At 40.6% G+C, this 20864-nt stretch overlaps 1 protein-coding gene across 4 annotated transcripts in view; it reads left to right on the forward strand.

Moving 5' to 3' along the window:
• TSPAN9 (tetraspanin 9) overlaps positions 1 to 20864 on the forward strand; it is a 262681-nt gene that overhangs the window by 157761 nt on the left and 84056 nt on the right. The window lies entirely within an intron of this gene.

A 20864-nucleotide genomic window follows, 5' to 3' on the forward strand; every position in this document is an offset into this window, starting at 1 on the left:
AGGCTGTATGTTCTCTCTACTGAGTTCCCCTTATTGCTGCTGCTGCTGGGGTTTGCAGTTGCTCTCAATGTCTTTTCCTCCCCCTTTGTGGTCCTTTCTTATGCTTCCTTAGTAGCTCTGTTCTGAAATAATGGAATATGACCACCCAGAAAACAACTTTTCCCTCTTCTCCATATGTTTTACTTGCTGCAAAAATTCAGACTGAAAATTTGATCTGGACATATTCTCCTGTAGTATATCTTGTCTTTGACGGACGGAAGGAGTGAGAGAGATTGGGAGGGGAGGGGATGAATGGAATGGAAAAGAGGAAGGAAAGAAAATGGATTTGAGACACTCTCTTCTCCCTAGAACAACCTTTCTTACACTGTTTCAGCTTCTGGTCTCTAACCAAGCACTGCAGAGGCTCCCAACTGTAAGTTATGAAAAAATTGTATTAAACCTCTCAAATGGTATGTACAGTTTGAGCTGTTGGTTTTGTTAGTGTTCATCTGATCCATTTTGCTACTGTATGTTCCAGATGCAAATAAAATTCCTTTTTTATTTAAGTATTTTGTAGCCTGTTTTTATTGTGCAATGTTTGTTTAGCCTCTTATGAGTACATGCAGTGAAGGTCCTAGTACTGACGATCTTACAGACCAATGTGATTGATGGGAAGATATTACAAGCAAATGATAATGAGGTTTCAGCAGAGACATTAGCACTGGGATGATTCCAGTGTTGCTAACTCATCATTTTATTGAGTGTCATATTATTTGGCATTTCCTCTAAAGTCCCAGATCCTGGAGTCATATGATTATGTGAGAGTCTCAGTTTTCATTTAAAAAATAAACATTTCTAGCCCTCATGGTTGCAAAGAAAAGCTTGAAAACATGAACCCTAAAAACACAGAAACCAGAAGGCAAATAACACCTTACCCACTACTAATTTTTTAGCTTTTAAAATCTCAGGATTTTTAAGCCAGTCTCATGATTTTGGGGGCAGATTATTGATTTTTTTTTTATTAGTAGTACAAGTTAGCAAAAGAAATGAGTTTTAAGGAGGAGAGTGAGGGTGCTTGGCAGGCAGGAAGTTGTTCCAGATGAAAGGGGTGGCATTCAGTTGAGAGTGGGAGGAAACAAAGGACCTGATCCTTCAAGACGTTGAGACGCAGAACCGCAGAGGTATGGATTTCAGTGGGAGTTCGGCATCAGAATACCTTTGAGGATCTGGGCCTGAGTGCTTTTGGCTTCCATTACCTTCAGTGGGAATTGAGGTGACTCAGCAACTTGCAGTATGAGGCCCAAAGGGAGCCATTGGTGGAGAGGATTAGGAAGGGCATGTGGAAACAGCAGGGTTAGTAGGAAGAAATGAGATAGGGGTTGAAGGGAACAGTGAAACTGTTCAGAGCCCTCATGTGAGGGTCAGTAGCATGTACCTGATGTGCCAAAACAGTCAGTGAAGCAAAATATTCCAGAACACTGGTGTCAAGTGAGTGACGCTATCAGGGAAACATTGAGTCAGATCCTAAATGCTTCTCCCAAAATATACTTCATAATGCTTATTATGGCTGCAGTGAATAAAATTCAAACACCAGTGTGTTCATGCAAAGCTCTTCAGGTCAAGGGAAGTGCCTTCTTTTGAGTTTGTTCAGCACCTTGCACATGGTGGGCGCTGCTTAAAACAAATTACGAATAGCAGTTTCAAAGCAGAATTAGCTTTTCCTCCCTAAAAATTACTTTGAACTTGAATGTGGGCTGTTTGCTTCTTTTACATCAAAAACTGATGATTAGTTTAGAAAGCTGTTTCACAAAATCATCAAATGCTGAGTCAGAGTTTTGTGTACTGCTGGAGATTACCAGATCTTAACAGTTGTCTGTCAATTGCATTTCGGCAGCATCTTGAAATGAAATCTTTAAACAGAGATGAAATTTTGAATGCATTTGTGCATATTTTTATGGGATTTTATGCCTGGATGTTTCAATGTCCCATAAACTGGTTTAACAGCTATCTTTGATCGTGTGCACCTTTGGAGATAGCTGAATAACAGACCAACAGAGGTTTCTTTTTTATGAAATAAGATGCGCTTATTGCACTCCTTGGAAGAGTTTGTATTGGTGGTGTTAGACTAGGAAGCGTTCTAAATTTTGGAGTTCCTTAAGGCTATACTATAGTGCAGTGATCAATGGTACATAAATTTCTTAAGTAAATAATTAGGGTGAAGAGAGAGGAGGAGAAGAAAAGAAATTAACTTTCTCTGTTAGTTCTGAGAACGGAATCCTGCAGAATTTCTCCTTGTATTCCTTTCTGTGTGACAGCATCGGTATGTGACCAGAGAGGGGGTTTTCTGTGAGACGTGCCCTTTGTTATATGAGCAGTTGTGATAACCCCTCTTGCATTTGATGTATGCAAGAGAGAAAATCAAAACCATTTTTGAGTTGGAATTTGGATCTGTGGGTCAGGGTTCTTCAGCCAACATTTCATAAGCCTAATGTAATGTGTCCTGACATTTGAACTACTTTAGAAGAGGAATGGATGAACTGGTTCAGTTAAAATAAGAACTGATCTGAATTGTTCCTCTGACTGAACCAGATGCTACATTAAAATTGAAAATGTTTGGTTAAGGAGGGGCTGCCTGGGAAAGAGAAGATGGAGCTTGTTTCCTGCATCCCCGTTCCCCCTGCTCCCCTCCCCCAGCTGTGACATGGCAATTTCCTTCCTTTTTGCAATCTAAGAGAAATGCAGCACTAGAGATAAATACCTGTTTGACAGCCCTGGTACATAAAGTAATTTGTCTGTAGAATGGCTACAGCATGGGTAGTGGCAATGTAAGCTTCGCACCCCCCTAGTTCCTCTCCATGTGCCTTGACCTGTTCTAGGGAGGGGTAATTGTCTCCATCTGTGTTCATCCCTTGATCTCCCTCTCTCTGATGAGAGTGCCAATTTTCTTGTGGGCAGCTATCCACTAGAACAGGGCTGAGAAGCACCTCCCTTCCCATAGAACACTAAACAGTCATCAGGCAGTAACAGCTTTTTGGGCTTGATAGAGCCAGTGTCCATCTCTGTGACCTAGATAGAGGGGAAAGGTTGAATATTCCACTGACCCCCTTCCCATCCCTATCCCCCTGCCCAGAGTCGTCTGGTTCCTCCTTTTCCAGCTTTTTGCATTTTTAGTTTTAAACATTAGAAGACTGGGTAGTGACATGATTTTATGGTTGAATGTACTAAATTGTAGCTAAACCATAGAACATTTTACTAAGTGACTTTTTTTCCCCTTAAGAAGCTCATCTAACCTTCCATGAAACATGTCACCTCTGATTACGATGGACTTGCTGACATCTTTAGAATACATTATTCTTTTAAAGGAAGATTAAAGCTTATTTATGAGCAAGTTCATGGATATGTAAGAACTCAACCATTCCAACTAAAGTACTGTAGAGCACATTAACAGTGTCCTATAATAGCCACATGGCTCAAGTTAAAGATGTGTAAGCATTTTCGTTTGTAATGCATTGGCTACTCCTGAGTTCGTAACTTTGCAGCAACCATTTCAGAGTGAGACTTGTCAAATAAAGTTTCCTATCAGGAACCAATTATTTTTAGAAAATCACCAGAGGGCTAGAGCTATAAAAATACTTACAAAATAAAAATTGTTTGGATACTTTTTTTGTGTGTGTATGTATTAATAATAAGGCCAGAAAAAACTGCTATAATTAAGGTTGCATAATAGTTTCCATTTGAAGACCCATTTTCAGCTCATAACTCTTTGAAAGATTTACTATTATTATTTTATTATGGTATGACCCAGAGGCCCCAGTCAGGGCCTCATTATATTAGACATTGTACAAATGAGTAAAACAAAGACAGTCTCTGCCCCAGAAATCTAGCAATCTAATTAGTATACAACAAGACATAACAGTTGCGTAAACACAAATGATGGGAGACAAGTAATAGTACAGATGGGTACTGCGATGGGTTCCCCCATGGGGTGCCACCTGGAACTGGGGTACCACCAGCCTGGGCTCCCTCTCACACTGTACTGCTGTGACAAGCTGCAAAACCCTCTGGGCTTCACTTTCACCACATACATAGAGGTAGGGGCACACCCAGCTGACCAGCTCATGCATAGAATTGCTACAGCTAAGGCAACTCCTAGCTCTTCAGGCACGCACTCCCTCTGGAGTATAAACCCAAAATTATACCATCTTGCGCTGCACAGGGAACTGTACAGAGTAAGCTCATATGCAACAGCCTTTGCCCCTGAGTTATTATTCACTCCAACTCACTGGTTTAGATAAAGCAAAAACAAGTATATTAACTACAAATGATAGATTTTAAGTGATTATAAGTGACAGCAAACAGATCAAAGCAGATCACATAGCAAATGAACCAAAAATGCAAACTAGGCTTAATATATTAGATAGATTGGATATGAATTAGCAGATTCTCACCATAAGAGATGATACAAGCAGGCTGCAGATTCTTAAGGGGCAAGCTGCACTTGCTTTGCAGCTTGGAATCCCCAGGTGTTTCATTCAGGCTAAAAATCCCTTTAGCTTGGGTCCAGCTCTTCACTCAGTTCAGTTTTTGTTCCTCAGGTATTTCGAGGAGTCTTCTTGTGTGGGGAGTGAAGAATATCAGATGATGTCACTCCCTGCCTTATATAGCTTTTGCATATGGCGGGAACCCTTTGTTCCCAAAGCTTGGTTCCCAGGCCAGTCTGTGGAGAATTACTGACATCCCAAGATGGAGTCTAGAGACATGTGGTATCATCACATGTCCTTGTAGAGTCATAGCAGCCATTACTTGGAGGACTGTCTGTAGCGCTCACAGGAAGGCTCCCCAGGTGGGAGATAAGCTTCTCCTAAGACCTGTTGTTTTTTCATAGTGGCCCGTTGCCCTGAATTGGCCTTTCCCTACCCACTATCTAGACTGAAAGTATCTTGTCTAGTGGGCATTACCCAGGTGTAACTACATTTGAAGAACAGAGACACAGTCAATATTTATAACTTCAAATACAAAAATGATACATACATACAAATAGGATAATCATATTCAGCAAATCATAACTTTGCCAATGACACCTCACATGACTTATCTTGCATAAAATACATCATAATTAGGTCATAATCATATAATATCACTATGAAGAATATGGGGTGCAGTGTCATAGGTACGTTGGCATAAATTAGTAATCTTGGTAGTCAAAGTAGTCACAGGTGACCACCAGCTTAACTGGTGCCTGCAGACTGTGATTTGTGAGCATCATCGTAGAGGTAGCTTTTTAAAGGAGGGATTTAAGAGGATCAAGCTGGTGGCTTTACAGATTTTGGTGAGGAGTTGATGCCATGCCCTGGGACCAGCACAGGAGAAAGGATAAAGGAGCTTGTGAGAAAAGCAGACAAGTGGGCTATGAAGCCTGGGATCATTAGTGGTTAATTATAATCATCAAGATTAGTTCAAAGCTTAGCCAAGGGGTTGTTTGAGGGAGGGAGCTAGGATTGGTTTTATTTAGTGGGGCTGAGTCACTGGAGGGACACAGCCCAAAGACAATTACAGGTACATAGAAAGAGCGGTCACCTCAAAATGTCATTCAAAACCATGGATTCTAGATGTTTGTCAGAAATGTGCTGTTGGATAGCAACTTTGGAATCTTCTTTCAGAAGTAATTCTTCCCGGAGAGAGACTATCCCTGGTCCAGTACAGAGTGATGGAAGCTAGTTTGTTGCTCTTATCTACAGTATTGTTTCATCTGTCTGTGTCTGAAATAAATCAATTGCTTTTATATTTGCAGTGAAGGATTAAATTAATAGGAACATTAAGTGCCTTGCTGTCATTCCCTGATAAGATGCTGCTGCATTCTCGTTCTGATATTAAAATGACAAAAGTGGAGGATGTTTTCTCTACATCAGGAGTAGGAATCTCAGCCCCTTCAGTATTTCACCTGCTGTCAGTCAGTCAAGGACACTCCCCAACCCCATGGAGCACTAGCTTCCCTCTTCTGTTCCCATACTGCAACTCAAACTCCCCTTCTGAGAGCCAAGGAACAGCAGCTCAGTGGATTCTCCCCCATGCACAGGTATCCTGACTAAGTCACACATCTGTGACTGGGCACCATACCCTCAGAACACAAGCATAAGGATTTACCCCCGTATCTCCTCTCTGTGAGTCTCTCATATCTATGTGCCTTACAGTCTGAAACAACTTTTAACTCCCTTTGAGTCTGCAGAGCCAAGGCAGACATGGAGGGCAACCTGGATTCCATTCTGCTACAGACATCACGAATTGCCGGCTGAGTTCCCACTGTGGAATCTTTAGTGCTGATGATGCAAGAGACCTGGAGAATTCAGCTCAACTCTCAGGTCCCAGTAGATGTTTATGGCGTTGGCAGATAAAAAAACCATCACCTGACTTTAGCACACTTGTGCTGGTATCAGAGAGAGAATAACAGAACCCCATTTTAATAGTCACTTTTCTGACTTCCCCATCTACATTTTCATAGGGGTGTATGTTACCATAAATGCTACAGTGACTATTCCTTTCTATCAAAACACCTGCTTGATAAATCTGTAGAGTGAACATAACTCTAAATGTTAACTGTAGTATATTACTTTAGTCCCAGAGTGCATCAAAGACTTAATCTTTGCTGTCATACAGTGCTTGATTATATTATACTGAGAGATTCATCTAATCAAGTCTGCCATCAAATAATGATCAGGGGCTCATTCTACATCCTGCTCTCTTCTTCTGTTGCATTTTCATGACAGTGGTTATAGGTTTTAATAGCATTTCCACTTTAAACCCTGATTTCCAAAGGCTTATAATTTTCAACTAACACTTGTGTTCTGTACATTTTAATCTTGCTGAGAGAAATCTCCCAGTACTCTGTGTATTGACATACAGTGAGGGACAAGGGAAATGGTTTAATTAAAGTTATCGTCCAGGCTCAGGTATTCTTTTTCAATTCTGAATGAATGACTTGGAAGTACAGTACTGTGTGTGAAAGTCCATAGGTTTAATATACATGAATCTAAAGACCGATCTCCATGCCTGTTCTACATTAACTCGCCTTTAGCATTTGGCTAAACCATTGACTTTAACAGTTTGATTTATATCATTGCTGTTTTGCTTTCAAATTGGAGGTGTTATTGTGCTAAGTCTGCTTTTAAAATCAATGCAGAGTAATTGCAGTATGCTCGTAGTTTAAAGACATTAACAAGAGAATCGTGTCGTAGTAATGCTTGGAATAAACACAAGCAATTACAGCTAAATTCAGTATCTTTTACCAGTCTAATTTAAAGTCATTTTTATGGTGTAGGTTCCTAGACTCTTAAACTTGCTTTTCATAGCATTTGCTCTACTAGGTATTAACCTATCAGGCCAGGCTGTCTAGTACAACCCTTTGCAACAATGTCATATTTAAAGCAAATTTTTAGTTTATTTACTATCACTCCTAGTCTCTATTGGACTATGTTTTTCAGATATCTGTCTCCCAATCTGTGTCATGCTATTTCCTTTCACGTATGACTTGATTCATACAGAGTGTTATCTGGTTGCATGATCCCCTTTTTTCAGTTACTTTGCGGTTTGGTCCTGCCTTTCGTATATTAGCCACCTAGTCTGATTTTAGTGTGGAGAGATGTAATCGACTGTATTTGGTATACCTCCATAACCATATTCCTAAAGCTCTTCCAACCAATCAATCATATAAGCTCCTAAGGAGACAGTTTCTCAGTCTAGTGGAGAGCATCCAATCCATACGACCCCCTCTCAATATAGCAAGAGGATCACTGCTGTGTTAAATAAAGAAAATAAATGCAATTGATTCATTTTAGTGACTGTTAGCAGTGATTGGGTTAATGCTGACATTAATAGGGCACCATCAACTTAAATCACACTTCTTGCCCAAAACATTTTACTTACTCTTATTATCAGTGATACCTAAGGTGACTAAAAATGGAAGAGATTAAGGGGAAACATTTTTCTGTATTTTTTTGCTGCATTACTTTGAACATTTGACAACATTTTTGTGTATAGTCAGTTCTACTGTTTTTCCTAATGTTTTTATGTGTCTTTCACAGAGGGAAAGAACATATCAACAAATAGAAAGTGTTACTGTAAACCCACAGAAACTGGCAGAGGGACTCAGTAGCAGGCGTTGTGCTACTTGAAACTGCCTTTAACTCACTTTTAAAAAAACTGGCTAGATTTAAACTTGACCATGCCTCTTTAAGCATTTGTGTTGCTGTATTGTTGCTTTTGTCGTATTTAACATATGAAAGAATAGAAGAGGGGAAGACACCATTGGACTCTCTCTCATAATTTCCTGCCAGATATCAATTAAAGGTGTAAAAATATGCATAAAAGATGTATGAAAAATACTGAAACTTGACTGTAGTTCAGACAAAAGGCTGTGTTTTCTTAGCTGGTGCCACATGATGGTGTGACGTTCTGTGATGCATGACATACAAGGAATGACAGCTGTCATATAGAATTTAATTTTAGATTTGGCCCCATTCCAAAATCAAATTGCACAGCTATGCTCTCTATGTACTGCTAAGCTGTGGTTTTCAATAAGTGCGTTTGTTGCTGTATTTTTCAAATTTGAAGTTATTTTTAAACTCCAAAATTTAACCAGCCAGTGTACTTTTATAGACATAGATCAACTAGTGTAATCTCACATTGGAATTTTGCAGTACACAATATCAAATTATTTTGTTAAAAAGTAAAGGAAATGAATGCTGACCCAGTTCTGTGTAGGTGAGGAAAAGTTAGGAAGCTATAAAAGTTTCTCTTTGTAAAAGGGATTAGTTTAGAGTTAAATCTAGACGTCAGCGTTTTACTTTTTTTACTACTGGACTCATTTCTTCCCTTCAGCCTACTACAGGCTGGGGGAAAAGCCCTTTCTGTTGCCTGCTGATGTTGATTGATGCTGGAAGCTACTATGAGTTGACTCTTATCTGTGACTTCTTAAAATCAGGAATAAAAATAACATTCAGGGCTTTGACTTCATCCGAGAGAAGAATTCCAATATCACTTTTGCACCATCTGTATATCAACTAGTTTTCCTGCAGAACTGTTCTTCAGCTCCAAGATCTTCACTTGGAGAGAAGAATAGCTCTGAAGATCACGTGATGTAATATGTAGTTCATAAGGACATCAGTAACAATACTGTACCCTTCTCTAGAGTCTTTCATCCAAGGATCTCAGCACACTTAATAGAAGAATACTTGGCATTTAGAGTGTGTAGCTCCTTTGATCTGAGGATCACAAGTGCTTCACTCAGAGAAAACTGAGGCATGGAGAGATGAAGTGACTTGCTCAAGGTTTCACATCAGTTCACTGGCCCTTGGGAATGGACTATCAGAGTCAGAAATAGATGTTACAAATCAGTGGCAGACTCAGGAATAAAAGCCAGAGCTGAGGATAGAAGTCTTGACTTCTAGTCCTCTGCTCTAAGCCTCACAGCATCCTGGTGAAGTTGGTATGTATTTATCCACATTTTACAAGTGGGAGAGCTCTGAGGCTCAGAGAGGGAAAATGACTTTCCCAAGATCACACAGTAAGTGTGATCCCCGTTCTCTTGACTCCTAAGTGTGTACTTTAGCTATGAGCCTAGGTTCCTACTCTCATTAGTCAACATAGATATTTGCTGGTTTTAATTGACCGTTTGGTCTCTCTTTTAGCACATGTTAATATGGGTGGGTAAGATTCTGGAGGTAAACAGTTGAGAGAATTTGCAGAGCATTGGTGTATCACCTATGTTTAGGAAGAAGCTGTATAGGTTGAGTGGCTTCCAGCTGAACATCAGTGGTGCTACCTTTCTGGCTGATGGGCTTGCAGGGTTAGTGGAGAGTGTTTTGAACTATAGAAATAGCTGGATTCGGTGACCGCCCATAGGGGGAGTATGGAGTATCCTGAAATTAAAGTGCACCAAAGAATTGTTTATTTAGAGAAAGAAAGCAACAAACTAGCTTGTGATCCTACAGAGTCAGACAATTTGATGTGTGAGAGAGGAGGTATAGAAGGGATATGAGGAAATAGGGGGCTCCCTTAGCTGCTTCAGCTCTAGTGGTGCCCAAACTTAGTGAGCTCACCAGTATTAAATCCCACACCCCTTTGCTGTTTGTGACCATTGTCCACAACTGGGAGTTAGAGAGACTTGATGGCTGCAAGCTGCACTGGACCCTTGAGGTGCACTTTGCACAGCTCTGCTGCACACAGATGCCAGGAGCAGGGTAGTAGACAGGAATTAATGATGGTGGTGGAAAATTCTCAACGGCACTATTATTTGAGATGGGGACGGAGGGGCAGTTTGCACAACTAGGATGGTAGGCATCGTATGGAAATGACTGAGTGGGGAAATGCAGGATATGCACATAGACACAAATGACCTTGACTGGGCTTGTGATGAGGCTATTGTGAATGAAATGCTCTGCACAGAAAACTGTGAGAGGAAGGTAACAGAGAATCCTTTATGGATGGTGTGTGTTCTAGATGCCTAATGAAAGGGAAGCTGAGGGCGAATTGTTGCTAGGGGAAATGGGGACAGATGGTTGAAACAAATGACTTGGGGACTCTTGAGTACTTAAACAACCCGGAGATCTATCGGGAAAAATATGCAGTGAAGCAAATGCCCTCAATAAGTTTTTCACATTTTCATGGAAGATAATTTCCTGTCACAAATGGTAGCAGAATCTGACAGTCCTGCAACCATACTACCTTGGGCTAAGCTGGCATCAGATCGCTGAAGCAACGCAGAGTTGAGCCTGGTCGAATGGGAGAGCTTGAAAGAAAACCCAGGCTGCTGCAAGAAGTGGTGTTGGGGATTAAGTAGGAGTCACTCCGTGCTCTGATTCAGGAGAAAATAATTGCTCTGTGGCATGGTAAGATACAGGCCTGGTTTATGCTTAAAAATCACACCCCTAACTGACATAGTTATGATGACAAAAGCCCTACTTATATCAGAAAAAAAGTCCTTTTGCTGATATTGCTTATTTGGGGAAACTGGTATTAGCTATACCAGCTATTAATAGATTCATAGATTCCAAGGCTGGAAGGGACCTGTGATCATTTAGTCTGACTTCCTGTATAACACAGGCCATAGAACTTCCCCAAAATAAAAGCACTCTTGTGTGCCTCTGCTAGGAGGATTTTCCAGTGTAATTATACCAGTATAGCTATACCGGCAAGCCCTTTATGGTAGAGACAAGGCTGCAGTGTTATCTGATAAAATAGATTGAGCATGGGACTAGGGGATGGATTCACAAAATCGCTAGGCACCTAACCTCCAGATTTAGGTGCTTAAATCAAATTTTAGGCACCACTGCAGTTCACAAAACTCCTGCTCAGCTGATGCTTAACCCTATAGGTGTCTAAACTCACTCAGCACCTAAGTTCTTGCACTAAAAGTTCCCTACATGCCTCTGTTTCTGCCTTTGGACATGCATATTGCTGCCTCCCTGTCTAAGTCCTAGAGTGATTCACAAACTGGGCTATAGAATAGTTGGATGTTGTACTCCTGCACTCTCTCCAGGGGATAGGGGATAGACTGGAGAATCACACCATCACCAGGAAAAGGCAGGTCTACTGAGAAGAATAGACAGGCCTGTAACCATAGCTGATCCAGAGAACAGAAGGGTGTGCTGTCTACCAGGTGCTAAGATACGGGATGTGGACCTGAGGTAGAAGAGGATCCTAAAGGGAGCAGGAAAGAATCCATTGATTGTCCTTCATGTGGGAATAAATGATACCGATAGATTCTCGCTGGAACGTATCAAGGGAGACTATGCCAGGCTGGGGAAGATGCTTAAGGAAATCGAGGCTCAGGTGATCTTCAGTGGGATTCTGCCTGTTCCTAGAGAAGGGCAACAAAGGTGTGACAAGATTATGATGCTCAATAGATGGCTCAGGCAGTGGTGCTACAAGGAGGACTTTGGGATGTATGGCCACTGGGAGGTGTTCATGGACAGAGGACTGTTCTCTCGGGATGGACTTCATCTGAGTAGGGAAGGAAATAGACTTCTAGGATGGAGGCTGGCACAACTGATTAAGAGAGCTTTAAACTAGGAATTTGGGGGAGATAATTGGGAGATGTCCAGATAATCTCCATGCCAGATTTTAACATTGAGAGGGAAGAAAATGAAGTAAGAAAGGATACAGCTGTGGGTAGGAGAATGGACATAAGGAGGAAGGGCAGTGTGGATACCAGTCTTATAGGTCATACTGGCGGTAGAATGTCCGTGCCTAATCGGGTGAAGAAAGTGAGTGAGGCCAAACAGCAAAAATTAAGATGTTTGTACACCAATGCGAGGAGCCTAGGTAACAAAATGGAGGAAGTAGAGCTACTGGTGCAGGATGTGAAACCAGATATTATAGGGATAACAGAAACATTGTGGAATAGCAGTCATGACTGGAGTACAGGTATTGAAGGGTACGTGCTGTTTAGGAAAGACAGAAATAAAGGCAAAGGTGGTGAAGTAGCATTGTATATCAATGATGAGATAGACTGTAAAGAAATAAGAAGCGATGGAATGGATAAGACAGAGTCTGTCTGGGCAAAAATTACATTGGAGAAGAAAGCTACTAGAGCCTCCCCTGGGATAGTGCTCTGGGTGTGCTATAGGCCGCCAGGATCTAATTTGGATGTAGATAGAGACCTCTTTAATGTTTTTAATGAAGTAAATACTAATGGGGATTGTGTGATCATGGGAGACTTTAACTTCCCAGATATAGACTGGAGGACAAGTGCTAGTAATAATAATAGGTCTCAGATTTTCCTAGGTGCGACAGCTGATGGATTCTTTCATCAAGTAGTTGCTGAACCAAGAAGATTTTAGATTTGGTTTTGGTGAGTAGCGAGGACCTCATAGAAGAAATGGTTGTAGGGGACAACGTTGGCTCGAGTGATCATGAGCTAATTCAGTTCAAACTGAATGGAAGGATAAACAAAAATAAATCTGAGACTAAGGTTTTTGATTTCAAAAGGGCTAACTTTAAAAAATTAAGGAAATTGGTTAGGGAAGTGGATTGGGCTGAAGCATTTATGGATCTAAAGGCGGAGGAGGTCTGGGATTACTTTAAGTCAAAGCTGCAGAAGCTATCGGAAGCCTGCATCCCAAGAAAGGGGAAAAAATTCATAGGCAGGAGTTGTAGACCAAGCTGGATGAGCAAGCATCTCAGAGAGGTGATTGCAGGTCAGATTAATACCTATTGCCAGAATATCAAGGAGTTTACTGCACAGAACCTGGGCAAACTCTTCATGGTGCAGGTTCTTCAAGAGTACAATAACTAAAGAGAAAAATCTGGTATTTGATATAATCTCTAACAAAAGGAGATGGCCTGACTCTCAGTTTATACTTCTGACAACACTTTTAAAAACACTGTTTGTGTATTGGAAAAATATCTTGTGAAACCCAGACACACAGGTTTGCCAAGAATTCTCTTCTAAAGAAAAATAAAAGCAAATTTTAACAAAAAAATACAAGGAGTGGAAGATGGGAGGGATCAGCAAGGAAAGCTACCTTATTGAGGTCAGAACATGTAGAGATAAAGTGAGAAAGTCTAAAAGTCATGTAGAGTTGAACCTTGCAAAGGGAATTAAAACCAATAGTAAATGGTTCTATAGCCATATAAATAAAAAGAAAAAAAGGAAAGAAGAGGTGGTACCGCTAAACACTGAGGGTGGAGTGGAGGTTAAGGATAATCTAGGCATGGCCCAATATCTAAACAAATACTTTGCCTCAGTCTTTAATGAGGCTAATGTGGAGTTTAGGGATAATGGTAGCATGACAAATGGGAATGAGGATATGGAGGTAGATATTACTATATCTGAGGTAGAAGCCAAACTCGACTAAATTGGGGGGCCCAGATAATCTTCATCTGAGAATATTAAAGGAACTGGCACAAGAAATTGCAAGCCCATTAGCAAGAATTTTTAATGAATCTGTAAACTCAGGGGTTGTACCATATGACTGGAGAATTGCTATCTTTAAGAAAGAGAAAAAAGTGATCGGGGTAACTATAGGCCTGTTAGTTTGACATCTATAGTATGCAAGGTCTTGGAAAAATTTTTGAAAGAGAAAGTAGTTAAGGACATTGAGGTCAATGGTAAATGGGACAAAATACAACATGGTTTTACAAAAGGTAGATCGTGTCAAACCACCCTGATCTCCTTCTTTGAGAAGGTAACAGATTTTTCAGACAAAGGAAACACAGTGGATCTAATTTACCTCGATTTTAGTAAGGCATTTGATATGGTGCCACATGGGGAATTATTAGTTAAATTGGAAAAGATGGGATCAATATGAAAATTGAAAGGTGGATAAGGAACTGGTTAAACGGGAGACTACAGTGGGTCATCCTGAAAGGTGAACTATCAGGCTGGAGGGAGGTTACCAGCGGAGTTCCTCAGGGATCAGTTTTGAGACCAATCTTATTTAATCTTTTTATTACTGACCTCGGCACAAAAAGTGGGAGTGTGCTAATAAAGTTTGTGGATGACACAAAGCTGGGAGGTATTGCCAATTTAGAGAAGAACCGGGATATCATACAGGAAGATCTGGATGACCTTGTAAACTGGAGTAACAGCAATAGGATGAAATTTAATAGTGAGAAGTGTAAGGGATTTACATTTAGGGATTAATAACAAGAATTTTAGTTATAAATTGGGGACCACAGGATGACTATGAGCCACCAATGTGATATGGCCGTGAAAAAAAGCTAACGCGGTCTTGGGATGCATCAAGCGAGATATTTCCAGTAAAGATAAGGAGGTGTTAGTACCGTTATACAAGGCACTGGTGAGACCTCATCTGAAATACTGTGTGAAGTTCTTGTCTCCCATGTTTAAGAGGGATGCATTCAAACTGGAACAGGTACAGAGAAGGGCTACTAGGATGATCTGAGGAATGGAAAACCTGTCTTATGAAAGGAGACTCAAGGAGCTTGGCTTGTTTAGCCTAACCAAAAGAAGGCTGAGGGGAGATATGATTGCTCTCTATAAATATATCAGAGAAATAGATACCACGGAGGGAGAGGAATTATTTAAGCTCAGTACCAGTGTGGACACAAGAACAAATGCATATAAACTGGCCATCAGGAAGTTTCGACTTGAAATTAGACGAAGGTTTCTAACCATCAGAAGAGTGAAGTTCTGGAACAGCCTTCCAAGGGAAGCAGTGGGGCAAAAGACCTATCTGGCTTCAAGATTAAGCTCGATAAGTTTGTGGAGGAGATGGTATGATGGGATAACGTGATTTTGGCAATTAATTGATCTTTCACTATTACTGGTAAATAGGCCCAGTGGCCTGTGATGGGATGTTAGATGGGGTGGGATCTGAGTTACTACAGAGTAGTAGTCACTTGCTGAAGGATTCTCTGCGCCTTGAAGTCTTTAAACCATGATTTGAGGACTGCAGTAGCTCAGACATAGGTGAGAGGTTTATTGCAGGAGTGGGTGGGTGAGATTCTGTGGCCTGCGTTGTGCAGGAGGTCAAACTAGATGATCATAATGGTCCCTTCTGACCTTAAAATCTATGAGTCTATTGAGTCTATTGAAGTTGTTCCACTGTAATTAAATAATTAAATGTTAATTGGGCCAGAGAGAAAGAGAGAGATTGATTCTATAGCCCTGTAGTTAGAGCACTCATCTGAGAGATGTGAGACCCCTGGTAGATTCCTTCTCAGCAGGCAGAGTGGAGACTTGAACTAGGGGTTTCATACATCCCAGGTAAGTGCTCGAGCCACTGGGCTAAAGCTTGTAAGTAGGGCCCTATCTAATTCGTGGCCATGAAAAACACATTTTGGACCGTGAAATCTGGTCTCCCCTGTAAAAGTATATAAAAATATATACTATGGGGTAAAAGTATACAAAAATACACAGCGTTTCTCAAACTGGGTGTCCTGACCCAAAAGGGGTTGCAAGCCTATTGTAGGGAGGTCATGCACTTTCTCCTGCACTTCTTTCAGAGCTAGGAGTCCGGCGAGCAGCGGCTGTTGGCCAGGCGCCCAGCTCTGAAGGCAGCACCACTGCCAGCAGCTGTGGAGAAGTGAGGGTGGCAATACCATATCATGCCCTTACTTCTGCCCGGCTGCTGGCTGCGGTGCTGGCTTCAGAGTTGGGCAGCGGAAGAGCGACGGCTGTTGCGAATCACAGTGTTGTTCTTGTGATTTTCTAGGCCCCTAAAAGTTAGGCCTTGTGATGCTTAGCATCCCCATGGCTAGGTCCCTTTGTGAAGCTTGGTCATGGTCTAATCCTGTCTCTGCCACTAACCATGTGTGTGTCATCTCTATATAATGGGGATGAGAATACTTACCTCATGGGTGTGTTAGGAGGGCTCATCGGTTATTTTACATAACGCTTTGAAAAATGTAAACTCTATGGGAGGGCTAAAAATTTATTATGTTGGGGGGCTTCTGCTGCGTTAGATGTCCCTGTTTGTTTAAGGTGCAAACTGGAAGTCCTGACCACTCATTGTCATCAAAGATCCTATAGCACTTTTCTGGGAGTAGAACTGTTAACCCTGCTGATCTGGCCAGGGAGAGAGCTTTAGCTATGAATTAAATCTTCTTGTCCTTTTTTTGGGGGGGGGGGGCCCTAAGCACTAAAACACTGTTTCAGACATGTTAACCTGCATCTTAACAAGCATGAAAAGGGCTTTTCGATCCTATTAAGCTAATTTGATTGAGATAACACAATTGAAAAACACTGTTTTTTACCAATCAAGATGGTGCCTTTCTTCCCATAGAAAGCTTAAAGGTGATAGAGCTTTTGTTCGTGTTCTGATCTGTTCTCCTTCACAGCTGCATTACACACACATTTGCTGCTGTCACTGATTTCCTGTCAGAAGTCCAATCTGGACCAGACTGAGTCTAAGGGTCTTTTCGGGTCTGTTGGCATAATCTGTGAAAGTATGTTTCTTATGCACTGTGCTCAGCTTTTGTGTTTTTTTTTTTTTATACAAAAGGAGTTATAAAAAACACTCTAACCTTAATGGGGCAGAATTCAGGCCTGGCTTACGCAGGTGCAGCTGGACTGACTTTAGTGCTGTTGCACCTGCTTGCATCAGGTTGGAACTCGATCCAATGTAAGGGGTGATGGAATGCAGCCATATTTACAGGTGTTTGAGTGTCAGATTACCAGAAGTATGTCAACTCTGCTGCGCTCTTAGCCATGGCATTGGCAGCTAAAGCTCCTTGCGGCAGGATAGTGAAGAACTAAAAATAAATGCTCTTGTTCTCTTGTGGTCAATCTACGTTTTAAATTTAATAGAAAGAACAGGTAGAGGTTAACTATACAGGGCAGGAATAGTGCTACTGAACTGTTTGAGACAGGGTATTCCTAATCTGGTCAGCACTTTTTCTTTAGAGACAAAACTAAGATGAAATGGTAGAAAAGGCAGTTTGATTTAAGAAATGCACTCCCAACTTGGATTTTAAATAGATGAACATGGATAAACAAGCCAGGAGAGGGGTTCTGAAGAGCTCTTCCAGCAGGTGGGGTAAGGACGCAGATTCACCACATTATCCTAAACTGTTGCAGAGACGGCTGCATTTCAGTGATGAGTAATACGCAATTTTTAGTGCACTTTAGAATAAACAAATACATATTAGGGGACTTGTTGCCAGATGCATGAGATTTCCTACTATCTTCTGCAGAACAAAGACTGCATGAAAGGAGGGGTGGCCTTGTAGGTGAAGGAGTTGATTTGGGACTCAGGCAATCTGGGTTTAAATTCTGATTCTTCCACAGATTTCCAATGTGATTTTATGCAAATCACTCAGTCTCTCTCTGCCTCCATTTCTTACCTGTAATATGGGGATAATCATACTTATTTCACAGGGCTAAATTGTGAGAACAAATTCATTCCTGTTTGTGAATGCTTGAATAGTATAGCGATGGGAGCCATGTAAGTACCTAGATAGATAATTAGATGCAAATGAAACCACCCACAGGTCTAGTTAACAGCATGCTCAAAACATTAGTCAGCAGGCATCTCATTGTAGCATCTCCTTTGCAAAGTCTCAGTATGCACAGGTGTCGGTGCCAAGCAAGATGTAAGATACCAGATCATGCTGTGTGTAGCTTTTGATGCTATGCTAGGGATCAAGTGTCTTATAATTAGTTATATCAGGGATTCATCCAGCAAAGAAGGAAATTATGTGTTTGGGGCTGGACAGCAGGAGCGATTCTCATTTAGAGATTATTAACACAGTCTGAAATTCTACATTGAACCTTTTCTTTTCCGTGTTTTTTTGGTCTCTTCCATCATCATTTTGGCATTGTTGCTACCACCTCCCGCGGTTTTTGGAGGTGATTGTGTAAAGTGACTGTGATTAGGAAATATTTAGAGTTGTATAACCAAGGGGACGTATTACTCGATTTCTAACTACTTACAATATGAATAGGATCAGACTGGCCCAAACTTCGTTGATATTAAGAGACACCTCTGAATGTAATTTAACAATGAGCAAAAGGAAGCCTGTCAGGAGAACACCTCGAAAGCTTTGGAAAATGTAGAAAGCCTTTGCATCACTTTAATGTTCCGTGAAGCAGAGCTGGTGAGCTGAATTTTTTTGCTAATAGCCACAAGGAAGTTTGTTAGAAGACCCAGCACTTTTAATTTTTAGAATAAATGTGTCTCTCCATGCATTCTTATCACAAAAAATACAGTGATATATGCAAATGCAAGTTCAAAAACAGCATTGATAATGGACATACTGGGATACCACAGATTACAAATTAAATGTTATAAAAAATGGGTGGTGTCTGATGTTAGGGCCCTTAATACATATTTTGTTTCCTAAATAAGTTGCCTGATTTTCAGAGGTGCTGAGAGCCCAGAGTTCCCGTTGACTTCAGTGAAAGCTATTGGGTGCTGACAACTTGTGGATTTAGGAGCCTAACGTCAAGCATCTTTTTGAAAATCTTGGCCCCTCCTCCCAATAAATAAATGAATGGACCCACACACAAATCTGTGAGTTCCTCAACATGTTAAAACAGTTCAACAGGGCTAAAACGGAAATTAGTTCAGTTTATTTAGTTCATTTATATCAGGGTCATCTTCTGCTCAGTGAATTGATACCCAGGTGTATATGTAACTGATGTACAAATCATTCATCGAGTTCATCATCTTTACTGTGGCTAACATGTCCCTCACTTTAATTCTTCTAGTCAAGAAAGATCATGTCATTTGGTTGCACTGGCCAATCAAGTTGCACACTAAAGATGGTGTAATAAATGACAGCATATGGGGCTTTTAAAAAAGTTAATTCTTCCTATATTTTCCATCTCGTATTTTTACATGGCACTCAGTATTTTGTGCTTGTGACATCTCAAACTCAGTGCTAGGGGAGTACTTACTATTTTTCAAGGAGAAACATTAACACAATTCAGCACAAACAAATAGGTGAGCTATGATTTCTGGCATTATCAGCTGTATTCGTGCTCTTTGAATGAAGTGAAATGTGATTCTTGCGCGGTCTTGAGAGAGGAGTTTCCATTTTTTCTTGGTTTCATAAAATAGTGCTAATATTAATAAACGTTTTCCCTTGCTTAAGATGCCTATGTATTTCTGCTCTTCTCTATATCAGTAAGGAGTCTGCCAATTAATACAGAGAATTCAAATTAATCACATTTGGTTCTAAAATTACAGCCCTTGTTAAGATTGAATATTATCGTAAATACTACATCAAAACATTTGAGGCAGCTATTAAGCACTTTTGGAGGAGAAAAATGTCTATTTCAAAAAAGCTGGTATTTCTTAAGAAATGAAAGCTTGGTGCAGAGTGATGTCAGTTATATGGTTGAGACTTTTACATGCAGCCTTAATTATACAAGCCCTTATCAGTTCTATATAGAAGACAGTCAGTCAGTGGGTAGAGTAATATAGCAAGTCCTCTGACAGATATCACTGTATTAAATTGCATGCAGTGTTGGCATTCTGCCAGCCAAATGAGACTGTTAAAATGAAAGAGTAGGATTATTTTAAAATGTTAAATCCATCCTTCTAAACCCATTACTGCTTCATCTCCCCAGGTTTGTAGTTTGATAGCATGGCTTTTCATAGAATCATAGAATATCAGGGTTGGAAGGGACCTCAGGAGGTCATCTAGTCCAACCCCCTGCTCAAAGCAGGACCAATCCCCAACTAAATCATCCCAGCCAGGGCTTTGTCAAGCCTGACCTTAAAACCTTTTGAAGTTACAGAAGGCGGGCTTTGGATCCCAGAACAGCAGTGGCAATATTGCTCTTATGTTTTAGAATATGGCATTCTCTTGATATCTTGTGCATGCTTGTTAATGAGATTGTTGCATTGTCAGCCTTTGAGGTGACATTAAAGAGCCACTGGTGCCTCATAGGAAAACTTTGGAAGACATCCTATTTATGGACAGTTCTGTTGATTTGCTGTGTTTTCTGTGCCAATGTACTACATACTCTCTTTTCAGTACTTGGAGTCTTTGCATGAAAAGGCATCTCTTCCTTAGGAATTCCATCTGCTTCTGCCCATTAGACAGAAAACATAATCCTTTGTTTGTGACATCACAATTAGTTGTGGTATCTTAAAGAGAATTATGACTTTAGATGGAGAATTAAGGGATGGCAGCAGCCATCATTAGTTAAGTTTGCAACTTGGTTTCCATTATGAAACTGATTTTGCACCCTTTCCTAAATCAACAAAAAATAATGTATGGGCCTCAAAAGTAACATGTGAAGTCTTTGGCTGGAATTGAAATTTTCTATCAAGTTTGAATCAAATTGGATGAGGAGTTCTTGATTTATGACACCTTAAAAAATAGGTGAAGAATAATTAAGACTCTCTTCGAACCCTAATCATCTATAATTCTATGATTCCTGGGTTGAGTTATATTCCTGATGTTGCCACAGA

Source organism: Chelonia mydas, chromosome 1, assembly GCF_015237465.2.
Source record: "Chelonia mydas isolate rCheMyd1 chromosome 1, rCheMyd1.pri.v2, whole genome shotgun sequence".
NCBI classification, from domain to species: domain Eukaryota; kingdom Metazoa; phylum Chordata; order Testudines; family Cheloniidae; genus Chelonia; species Chelonia mydas.